An 11,586-nucleotide genomic window follows, 5' to 3' on the forward strand; every position below is an offset into this window, starting at 1 on the left:
CGGGATGAGTCCTTGATACTGAGATAGGAGATTCACCCACCGGCATTCGGTATAAAAAAGGAAAGGTTAGTACTTAATTCAACTTAGCACATGCATTTTTCATCTAGAAAACCTAGAAAATCATATGTACATTACCTTCATTTACCATAATAGAAAAAATATAGAAAAGGTTCCAGCATAGTAGAATATTACATGGGGAAAAACGTACAATGTACATCACATAGAGAAACTTACAGAACATTGACCACTTTACACAGATCAAAAGAGAAAAAAAAATACAAAAAAGAGACAGAATTAAGAAAAACTCTGTTAACATCCTCCTGTGTACTAAAAGTTACACAGCACACGTAGAACAAAAAAATGGTAACACTGTGTATCAGCTGTCCATAATTCTTTGTCCATAGCACCACAGACTCTTCTTGACTTGCACACAAAAAAGTTAAATCCTCCATTATCTGAAAAAGGCAGATATGAAAAGAAAAAATTGATTTAAACTCATATACATAAACATGTGACTATGACTAACAAATGTAAAAACAGAAAGAGTAACTCTGATACAACAATAATTTCTTTTGCGAGATGGATACAACAAATGCGAATGAGTCGGGAAAAACACAACGAGGATGATGAAATAAGCTGCTGCGAGAAAGTATATTTGGTTCTATGACATGGAAGACACCGATACGGTGCTGGAGCATGGTAGATAAATTTGCACGGGTAATGAACCTCTGCGGACTATAGAGATGGGATTTGTTCATATGCTCAAAAAAGAAAAACTAATAAAAGTATTTGTTACACATTACGGGCATTTCTTCGAGAGAAGGAAAGAGAGAGCTGAGCTCGAAAGCTTAGCGAGCTACAAGCGAGTTGAAGAAAGTTTTTACATGCACAAGCAAAACTCGGAAGCGGAAGGACATACGTCATCAAACATCACAAGGGCGAGCAAACAAAAATGCAAGGACTTCGATTTAAATGAGGTAACATGTCAAATTGCTTCACGTAACATAATTTACAAACAAAAAATAAAGTAAAAACATTGAGTTTATTTGGGAGACAATATCAAAACACCATAGGTGATACCCGAAAACCATGATGCATCTATGTGAAAACCGGGAGCTCAAATTCGAGAACGAAGACAACGAAGGATATGCTTGATAGCAACATCCCAGAATTGCATGCGAGATGGTGCATCATTTCTTGGTGAGAATGCATGCCCAGGTGACAATGCTGATTATTCAAATGGTGATGAGCATGGGAACAAAGAAGATGAAAAATATGAAGAAACTCTTGAGTCGGTGCTTGAATCCGGAAGTACCGAGCTGCTGAAGAGCTTGAAATGGACGAGAATGTTTGCAAACAAGAAGTATCCAACAATGCAAGAGATATCGGAGGCATCTACTCCCACGGTTGGGATGGAATTCGATTCAAAAGATGATGCATTCTTCTTCTTTGCGGTGTACGCAAGAAGGGTTGGATTTGCAATAAAAAGGGACACCTCCTACGAGTCTAGAAAAACCAATGAAATAACAAGACGAGACATTCTCATGCAACGAGGTGCCGTGACGATACATACGTTGACGGTGCACTCGGACGGAGACGGACTTCCGGGATTGTGCGGACAAAATGCAAAGTCAGAATGTTTGTGAAGGAATACGAGAGGAAAGTGGTCAATAAGTAACGTGAGACTAGAACACAACCACGGCCTAGCTCCGTCGAGTGGATAGTAAGGTTCATGAAGTGTCACGGGTCAATGTACGCATCGGACAAGACTCGATCCACATCCTACAAGAAACAAGAGTTCCACCCGGGAACATAATGAAAATATTCGGGAAAACAAGGGGAAGCTTCGGGGCAGTTCCATTTGATACAAAAAACCTAGAGAACGAGCTAGCAAAAGAAAGAAAGAAAATTAAGAACGAGGGACATTGAAGAGTTGTTGCTACTATTCAAGGAAGCACGTGAAAAGATGCATGGATTCGGACATTCACTTGATGTTGACGGCGATAATAGAGTGAAAAGTATATTTTGGACAGACCGGATAGGGAGGGCAAACTACTCAAAGTTTGGTCAATTTGTATCATTTGATACAACATTTTCAACCAACCGGTATGGGATGCCATTTGCTCCAATATTAGGGGTTGATAACTATGGCAAAACGGTCGTGTTCGGAGTAGGACTGCTCGAGGATGAGAGAAGCGAGACACTTTCAAGTGGCATGTTTGAGGAATTCTGTCTGCTATGGACAACAAGCACCCGAAACTATAATAACGAGACCAAGACGTTGCAATGAGGATTGCAATATACGAAGCATTACCTTACACGGTGCACCGTTTACGCAACTTTCACATCGGCAAGAACCTGGATGACAAGTTGTCCCTATTCTTCGCGATAAGAGGGACTGCGAAGGAAGAACTAAGAGCGGTTATAAGGAACTCATTTACTCCGGAGGAATTCGAAAATAGGCGGCATGATCTACTGGAGCGCTACAATGCTTTGGGAGAGCCACACCGGACGGGATATATGACATCGAGCTCGGTGGGTCCCGGCATATTTCAAAGAGAGATTCTTCCCATTCACTTCATCGACGGGGAGAAGTGAGAGCACAAACTCCTTATTCAAACACTATGTAAAAAGGAAGGACTCGATTGCCACATTCTTCAAGGAGTATATCATAATACAAGAAAAAAAACAGTCAGACCTAGATCGCCTAAGAGAGAAAAGTGAGTTCAAGGAGTACGTGAATTGGGGATTCAATCCTCTTGAAAGGGAAGCAATGAAAATTTACACGGACCCAATATACGGCAAGTTTCTTTGAAGAGCTAAGGAAGTGTACTGCTTACAACGTTGAAGTTGTGGAAGAGAAAAGATTATACGAGTGATTAGGGTGGCTAACTATAGGAATGCGAGTTCCCAGATTAACATATGTGGTTAGTGTTTCCTACGATGACGATGTGTACAAGTGCTCGTGCTCTAAGATGGCTCGCGATGGAATACGGTGCTGCCATGTCACGAGGGTGGCTAGTCATATTGGTTTGGTGAGCTTCCGGTCGGTTTCATCAACCCTAGATGGACTACTGCAGTCTGGAATAGAGGTAGCGCGATTGACGGAGAGAAGAAGCAACACGGCATCACGAGAACACACACTTGGCTGTTAGACACGCAATTGAAATGAGCAAAATATCACACATACTATCTACGTACGCACGGATGATAGGTCATACGACTTGTTTCTTTGAAGGAGTTGCTTGAGCTGAAGAAAGCTATATGCAAAGATGCAATTGAACGCCTCCGGACGAAAGAAAAAGTCACACGTAAGAGAAAAAAGGTTGATGACCCGAGTTCAACAAGATACGACAATATGCGTCATGAAGATAGAGAAGACAACAATCATGGACAGAACAATGAACGAGATACACCACTGAGGAGAAAAATTCAAGTGACCAAGAAAAAAATGAAGATGAGCATCGCCCTTATAAGGATCCACCACGGTCGGGAAATCCGGGGTTCAACCTAGGTGAAAGACCTATGAATTTCCATGAGAAATCTCGTTGCAAAACTAAAGAAAAAGGCTGCACCAAGATTGTGTGGACTTTGCGGGTTGGCTGGACACAAAAGACCAATGTGCCGGACGAGAGACAAGATGCTTATCTTGACTTACGAGAAAATATACACGAAGTACAAAAAGAAACTATTAAAAAAGTTATTACCATTTACTAAATTTATCCCATGTAAAAAAAATACACGGGTTGGCAGGAGCATACCAGGGATGGATTCCCAAAAGAAGAAGGGAACCCATAACAAAGCAAGAAGGATGAGCGAAAAGAATGATGGAAGTATGCAATGAAAGAAGGAGTACAATCATTTGTGTAATGGTCATCTTGTGTTTGTCGTTCGAACTTGTAATACTACAATTTGGATAATTATTTTTCCGTTCCATAAATTATGAAAACTATCCTTGATGATTATCAACCCGGTCGTCTATCAAAAAAGAAAAATGAACTTATCAACGCCACGACCGGTTATGTATCAACCCTCGAAGCGAGTTGTTTATCAAATGTAAAAACATGAAAAAATATCAACCCAGTCGCCCATCAAAACAGCTGTGAAAAAAAGAACATGAACTTATCAACACCATCCCCCCAAAAACACCCTTGACGAGGTCGAATTATAGAAAGTTATCAACCGCTCTTCCCTGTGTTTATCAACTTCTTAGCATATTGTTTACCAGCCTTTTGATAATTCCACGAACAGCAAAATAAACTAAGTTACAAACAAAACAAAAAAAGACAAAATGACATTTTAGCTCGTAACAAACTACCAACCTGCCCCCCCCCCCCCCCCCCCTTACCAACCGCTAAAACATATATTTACCAACGGTTAGTGTTACAAATTACCAAGCCAAAAAAGAATAAGAAAAAATGCTAATTAAATCAGACTGCAAGTAAAAAGAGAAAGTAGATTATTTATGCTTGTAAGTGGTAGTTTATTTGAGTTGCATCCGGTAGTTCATACCTCACGGAGCGTTGCTTTCCAACAGGTACCTCCAATTACGCAACTTGTTCGAGAGGGTGGTTTAACCAATTCCATGTTAGGACCTTCCTAAGTGCTTGGTATACGATCATAAGTGATAGCGGGTACAACACGGCCATTCCAAAGTTCAAGGAACTTGAGCATAAAATAACCACAATCAACGCTTCAAAAAAAAGAAGATACGAGAAAAAAGATATGTGAGCTATCAAATACAAAGAAATGTCCAACGATGAACAAAGCATAAGTTAGATAGAAAAGAAGAGAACATACTTGTTATTTTGCTTAGGAGCTTCAATGAAAACCAACTCATAGTCATCAATCTGTTTTGATGAACTAGAGTAATTTATACGATACATGCACTTGATAGCATCGACTAGATCACTAGAATGATTAATGAGCGATTCATCATCAGGACCACGCGCAGAATCAAGAACTTCAAACCTTTTTTTCTCAAAATTCAAGAACAGTGAATACCAATGACCACATGGCTTCTTTTACGTTTCCAAGATTACGAAGGACACCAAAACACAAGCTGAAACAAAACAAAAAAAAGAAAAGATAAAAACAAAGGGTCGAGAGAAACATTAAAAAATAAAATGTTCACAAGTAACACAAATCGAAAAAACATAAAAACACGAGAAAAAAGTTTACCAGATTTTGGTGACTAAGTTTATACTTATCATCCATCCTGAAATGTTTTGCGGTATTCTTGAATTAAATCTTCTTTCAAGCAAATAAACGAGTTACTATCCATGGGAAAATTATCTTCTTCTTCGGACGAGTCAACTCTGAAGAACAGCAATTCCAATTTCGGCAACCGTTGTTGACGAGTTCTCCGAAGGCATAACGCTACTAGCTAAGTCACCGGTGGAAACCCACATAGGGTCAATCATCAAAAACCTTGATCTGCCGAGAAAAAGGAATACATGATCAAACTAAGTTGCTAAAAAGTAATGAATTATCTAAAAAGAACACCATTGCGTATACATGAGAAACACGACATCTTGTTTTATTTTAGAGTGTTGAGAGTCGTCTGTTGTGCTTTATAACTTGCTGGTACAATAATTCTTGCTCATCGGTGCAAGTTACTCGATTGTATGGAGGTAGCATGAACTTCGAAGGAAGAACGACCCTTTCCATGCGTAGCCTGGTCCTTGGAGTTCTACGGCAGCGGGTAAATTATGAACGAGCACGCGGCAAAGCTGGAGTAATATAAAGGACCTCCAAATCATACGAGAAAATCAAAAAAAGGATAATTAGAAAGTTAACAAAATGTAAAAAAACAAGGACATGATATTCTATATGAAAAACTTAACTACTAAGATAGAGTAGGACATACCGGCTTCATTGTTACTTGATTTCGGTGGCAATTACGGGATGCAATCCGTCTACGGAGTCATCAAAACAATGTTCTTGAAAGTCGGTTGCACCTCCGTCTTCATTGACAAAAATAAACATCACCGCACATGTAGCCACAAATAAAAACACAAAAATGAAGGTATAAAAAGAAAAAAGAAAAAGGTCCAAAAAAAATAAAAGAGATAGGGAAGAAAAAACAAACAGTACTCACTCACACAGATCGATATTATTCATAACAAAAAAGGTAAAATCATCCATTACATATAAACAGGGATAAAATTACATAGCGTTCATACAGGATATTGTTCACCCATATAAAATAAAATAAAAAGTTAATACATCGACCAACTCAACGAGCACCATCACTTCGCCACACCCCAATGATACATAAAAAAGGCAGGTTTTGTAAAAATAGCAATTAATTCTTCTTCTTCCTCCCTCTCTTGTTCCTTGAAAACGTATTACGGATACTTGCATTTACTTGCCACGATGGTACGCATTACGCATATATAGATTACAAGTGGGAGATAATACGCGGAACGGGCGTAGATGAATTGATGGAACAAGACATGCACGAGAAAACATGTAATAAGTAAAAAAAGGTTGAGTGAAAAACAGAAAGAACATGAAAATAAAAAGAAAGTAAAAACTGTAAAAATAAAACACAAAAAGATAGAAAAAGTGATCTAACCAGTAGGAGGGATAGATGACACATTTGCGGTTTACGATTCTTTAACAACATCGCGCGAAATGGTAGAATCATGACCATCGGCATTTCCTAATGCCTCTGCGCAAAAACAATGATATTGTGAGCAGACAGCGTGACAAAAAAAAAGCAATCAAAAAAAAGCACAAAACAAAAAATCATATTACCGGATGGAGAAGCGCTTTTATCGGACGCGAGATGTATTTACAACGGACACATGATAAGCGAGACGGATCTATAGGGATGCCGGGAGTGAGACTCGGCTTGCCATCGGCGGCAACAAATTTAGCTCTCTTAACAACGATAACGAGTTTGATCTGATTAAAAAAATGTTTCATACTAAGTCAAACAAACAATGAAAGAATGAAAAAACAATGAATACAAAAAACATAAACCGATACAACGAAAAAAACAGAGAGAGCAAATACCTTGTGGAGAAGGCTGTTGCATTTTGTTCGGCATCACGAGCAACAACAACGGTTGTTCCGGTAGAAGCGAGATGCATGATGGTCAACATCGCCAACGGGATCAGCCATCCGATTTGTAACACGGTACCGAGAATCTTGAGGTGCAAAGCTAACTTCAAGCTGGTTCCTCATGTGCGGATTCTTGTCTGTTGGGACGATTTCAATTGAAGACTTAAAAGGAACAACCACATCAGAACCAACCTCTGCTTGAAACACTGGGTACCGGTTGCAAAGCTAACTTCAAGTGGTTCCTCGTGTGGAGATTCTTTTACTGTTTGAACAATTTCACTTGTAGACTTAGAAGGGACAACCACATCGGAACCACCAACTGCTGAAATCGGCTACCGGTTGCAAAGCTAACTTGAGCTGGATCCTCATGTGCATATTCTTTTCTGTTGGAACAGTTTCACTTGTAGACTTGGAAGAGAAAACGGCATCCTTGAAAACAACCCCATCGAAACAACCTCCGATAAAATCGACTACCGAGTTTCAACTACGGTAGATGTTCCAGCGACTTGAATTTTTGTTGAGCCTTCAAGACGGTCTTTCAAAGTATACACTTTTGATTTAAGCGCAACGTTATCAGCAACACTCTGAAGAAGTACCTCTAGGAGCTCGTCGTGGTGAAGATCTTGTAGCAACCTGACTTTTATAAACAGCTTGCACTGTGAAAAAGCAAAAAAACTTAAAATTATTAGAAAAAACTACAAAAACGAGTGAAGTATAAAAACATACTATGTCATGCAAAAATACAACCAGCGTTTTGATAACTACCGAGAAAAAGGCATTGGTAAGTTCATGAGATGGTATTTGGTAAAATTACACGAAATACAAAAAAAGAGCAAAAAAGAAAAAGACATGAATACATTTACGGCGAAAAAATGTAAGAAAATGCAACGACGAAATGTTGATAGCTACACATGAAATACATTGGTAAGTAACTTCAAACGGGGTCGATCAAAAATACCTTCCGCCTCTCACATTGGGCTTCTTCTTAGGAGCGAGATGACGGTTCATTACATGCGGGATTAACGAGAACTATCCTCGCGTACAACACAAGTACGTTTCGCTTCAGAGGCATCGAGAGCACACCTACTCCTTTTCAAATCATTCACGACTTCGTTGATTGTCTCACTGACAACATCATAACCATCGAGATAATCCTTTCACATTGCCTTCATTCATTACGGCAACCTCAAGGCTAGAACTCGGAACTTCGCGACTTCGTACCGACGAAATGACAGACACCATCAGCACCGGCATCTTTGGCACGAAGAAGATCAGCTTCATTTGTTTCAGATAAAACTTGCTTCCCAATATCTAAATCTCGCTCATCAACAACACCATCAATATGCATAGCAGCGAGTGTACTGCAAGATTTTCAAGACCACGAAACACAATCCTATTATCTGGCGATGCAACGGTGATATCGGTTTCCATAAAACGTACTAGAGCATCGGCATCGGATGGTTCCGCAACGAGCACAATCAATATCCATGGGTACACTCTGGTGGAAACCGGTTCGGGAGAAACACCGGGAACAAGCTGTCGCAACACCGGAAAGAGTTGTGCGGCTTGGCACTCCTGCACATTCCGACAACACGGTATCACCATGCTCACCTACATCCACATGACGTCCGCTTTGAATAACAAAGCGATCAGCAACGGCTTCATCAACATAATCACTTGTCATTGTCGGAATGATAACTCTCGCCGTCGGACATATTGTCATCGAAGTTGACAACGGGTACCTTATCGGTTTGACATGGCGCTTTGGCACCACAAGCGGCTTTTGCGGCGGACACTGGTAACACGAGTTTGCTCAACAACACGGGCCTCGGCCAGAACATTAGTTTGCTCGGAGACGGGTGATGAAACGGAATCAACAACATTCAATGGATCGGCGGTAATAGCACCTCCGACATCCGTAGCATCGGCACTCTGGTTGCAAAGGACATCCCCTCCGACATACGTAACATCAGCAATCCGCTTGCAAGGCACATCCCCCCAACATCCGTAGCATCGGCACTTTGGTTGCAAGGCACATTCTTGAGACGGCGTATTGGTGATTTCCCTACAATCTTATCGGGACGATCATAAGTTGATTGCGCAATAGGAGAGGTTGTGTTTGCAGCACCTCCATCATGCGATGAACGAGAGGCAACGATTTGAGAGCGTAATGTCTTATCAGATTTTGCAGTATACACAACTTCGTCATCATCAACCTCAGTCAAACCTTGCACAAGCTTACTCATTAGACCAGTGAGACCAGACGCAAACTCACCCATTAATCTAGAAACCTTGTCTTTACGCTACATCAAAAAACAACACACAAAAAATGAAAAAGGTTAAAATTCATTTAAAAAAAAGAGATATACTAAAAAAATGTAATGGTACCATACAAAATTGAAAAACAAAAAACTAAAAATTAAAAACTTATCAACTGTATCATACATTTTTCGGGCGGTTAGGTGCGATATTGGTTTCAACCCATCTTTCAAAGCTAGCTGCACCTCCAAACAAGTTGAAATTTATAGCAAGGTGTGGCTTCAAGCGATATTAGTGACAAGACAAAAACAAAAAATGCATCAGCTTGCACAAAATCGACCACAAAAGTTCATGTCATAACATGAGAAACACAAAAAAGATTAACTAACCTCGAGATTCCCATAACCAGATCCATCCCTTTTCAAGTCAGCATCAAGCACGGTATCAACATCTTTCTTTGACCATATATTAGCAACAAATCTACCATCACGGAAGGTCAAGGTTAAGAGAGCTAATATCCAAAGAGTCAACATACGATAGCTGAATATGGAACGAGGCAGCCTCCGAGAAGGCTTCCCGAGTACAAAGCTCATCATGCAATCCGTCGCACACAAACCGACAAAGGTTCATGTTCACGACATTGCTAATGTTGTCCTACAAAAAAATAATGTAAACACCGCGTAAAAAATGATTGTTCACATATATTGATAAAAAAATTGAATGATTTTTTAAAAAACTAGAGGATAACACATATACCGAGTATAGGATAACATCCGTTGCTGACTTTGTTAGACGTTGTTGGTGCAAGCAAAGTACAAACAAGATACATCATCCAAACTTGCTTGAAAATGTCATCATACTGAGTCATCTCTGACAGCATTGTGAACACACCAGTAATCTTCGGCGTGCTGCTATGGCCAGGAAATAACAAAGGACCTAGACGAGCCTCTATGACAGAATCCATTGCATACACAACGGGAATATCCCCCGCGGAAGACCGAGTGTACGGTAAATGGAATCAGCATTGAGAGGGATTCTACCACGCCCTTGAATGACAAACTCTCGGGAATGACTATCATACAAAGGAGCGAGCCAGCTTATCAATGGATTGTGAAGAACATGGCACTTGATGTCAAGCATTGAACCAAGATCCATATCCCCAATCGAGTTCTTCGATCAGAACTTAGATGTTCATATAACCTGACAACAGGAAGAGGAGACGCCCGATTCCTAGCGCGCTCACTAGCATTGGGCATTTTGCGAACACCTAGATGATCACCACCTTGTTTCTTGCTGCCCGCCATTGAAACAACAACGCTGCAATACAAAAACGAGATGCCATGATAATGAGAAACTCTTAGTAAAATCAATTACCATAACGAGGGAAAAAAAGAGGTTGGTAACTTCAGAATGTATATATTGGTTAAACGTTGAGATACTAGTTGATGAAGAGTGAGTAAGTGGGTTGGTAAAACAAACCCCATAACGAGGATTTGTGAACACCTAGAAAAACAAGTCGCATGATCTCTGCTTTCTCCTGCTACAATTACCATAGAAATTGTGGACAAAAAGCAGTGCAACAGGCCAAAAAATCGGACTACAATGAACATTGAAATAAGTGAAAACGCAATTTACAGCCGATCCCATAACAGAGATTTGAGAAAAAACGAGGTACGAAGTAGGAACCTAGGCGAAGAACAAAACACACCCAAAAAAAAACCCTCGCCGGAACAATCCCTCGCCGGACAAAACCAAAAATCCCATCAGAAAAAATAATCCAAGGTGGAACAATCCCTCGCCGCACAAAACAATACCGGCCGACGAGACCCGGATAACGAGAGGTTTGTGAACCGAGGAACGAATCAGGAACCTAGGCGGAGAACAAAATCCACCCAAAAAGACAAACCCTCGCCGGAACAATCCATCGCCGGAACTCCACGGTGGAAAACAATCCCTCGCCGGACAAACAAACCGGCCGGCGAGACCTAGATCTCCCCGCTAGATCCGAGTTGGAATACTAACCTTACGGCGCCGAACTCGGCCGGAGCTTGCTAGTGAAGCGACGGCGAGGAGAAATCTAGGTCGCGCACTAGACACGAGGAACCGGAGCGTCGACTCCGCCGTCGCCGTCGCCGTCGCCCTCTCCGTCAGGGCTGAATGAGACGAGAACAGGGGAGAGAGGATAACGGGCGGAAGGAGGCGAACCCCAAATCGATTCGAAATAATTCGAAAACGACGGGCCGAAAAGGGAAAGTC

Source organism: Lolium rigidum, chromosome 1 (genome assembly GCF_022539505.1).
Source record: "Lolium rigidum isolate FL_2022 chromosome 1, APGP_CSIRO_Lrig_0.1, whole genome shotgun sequence".
NCBI lineage: Eukaryota > Viridiplantae > Streptophyta > Magnoliopsida > Poales > Poaceae > Lolium > Lolium rigidum.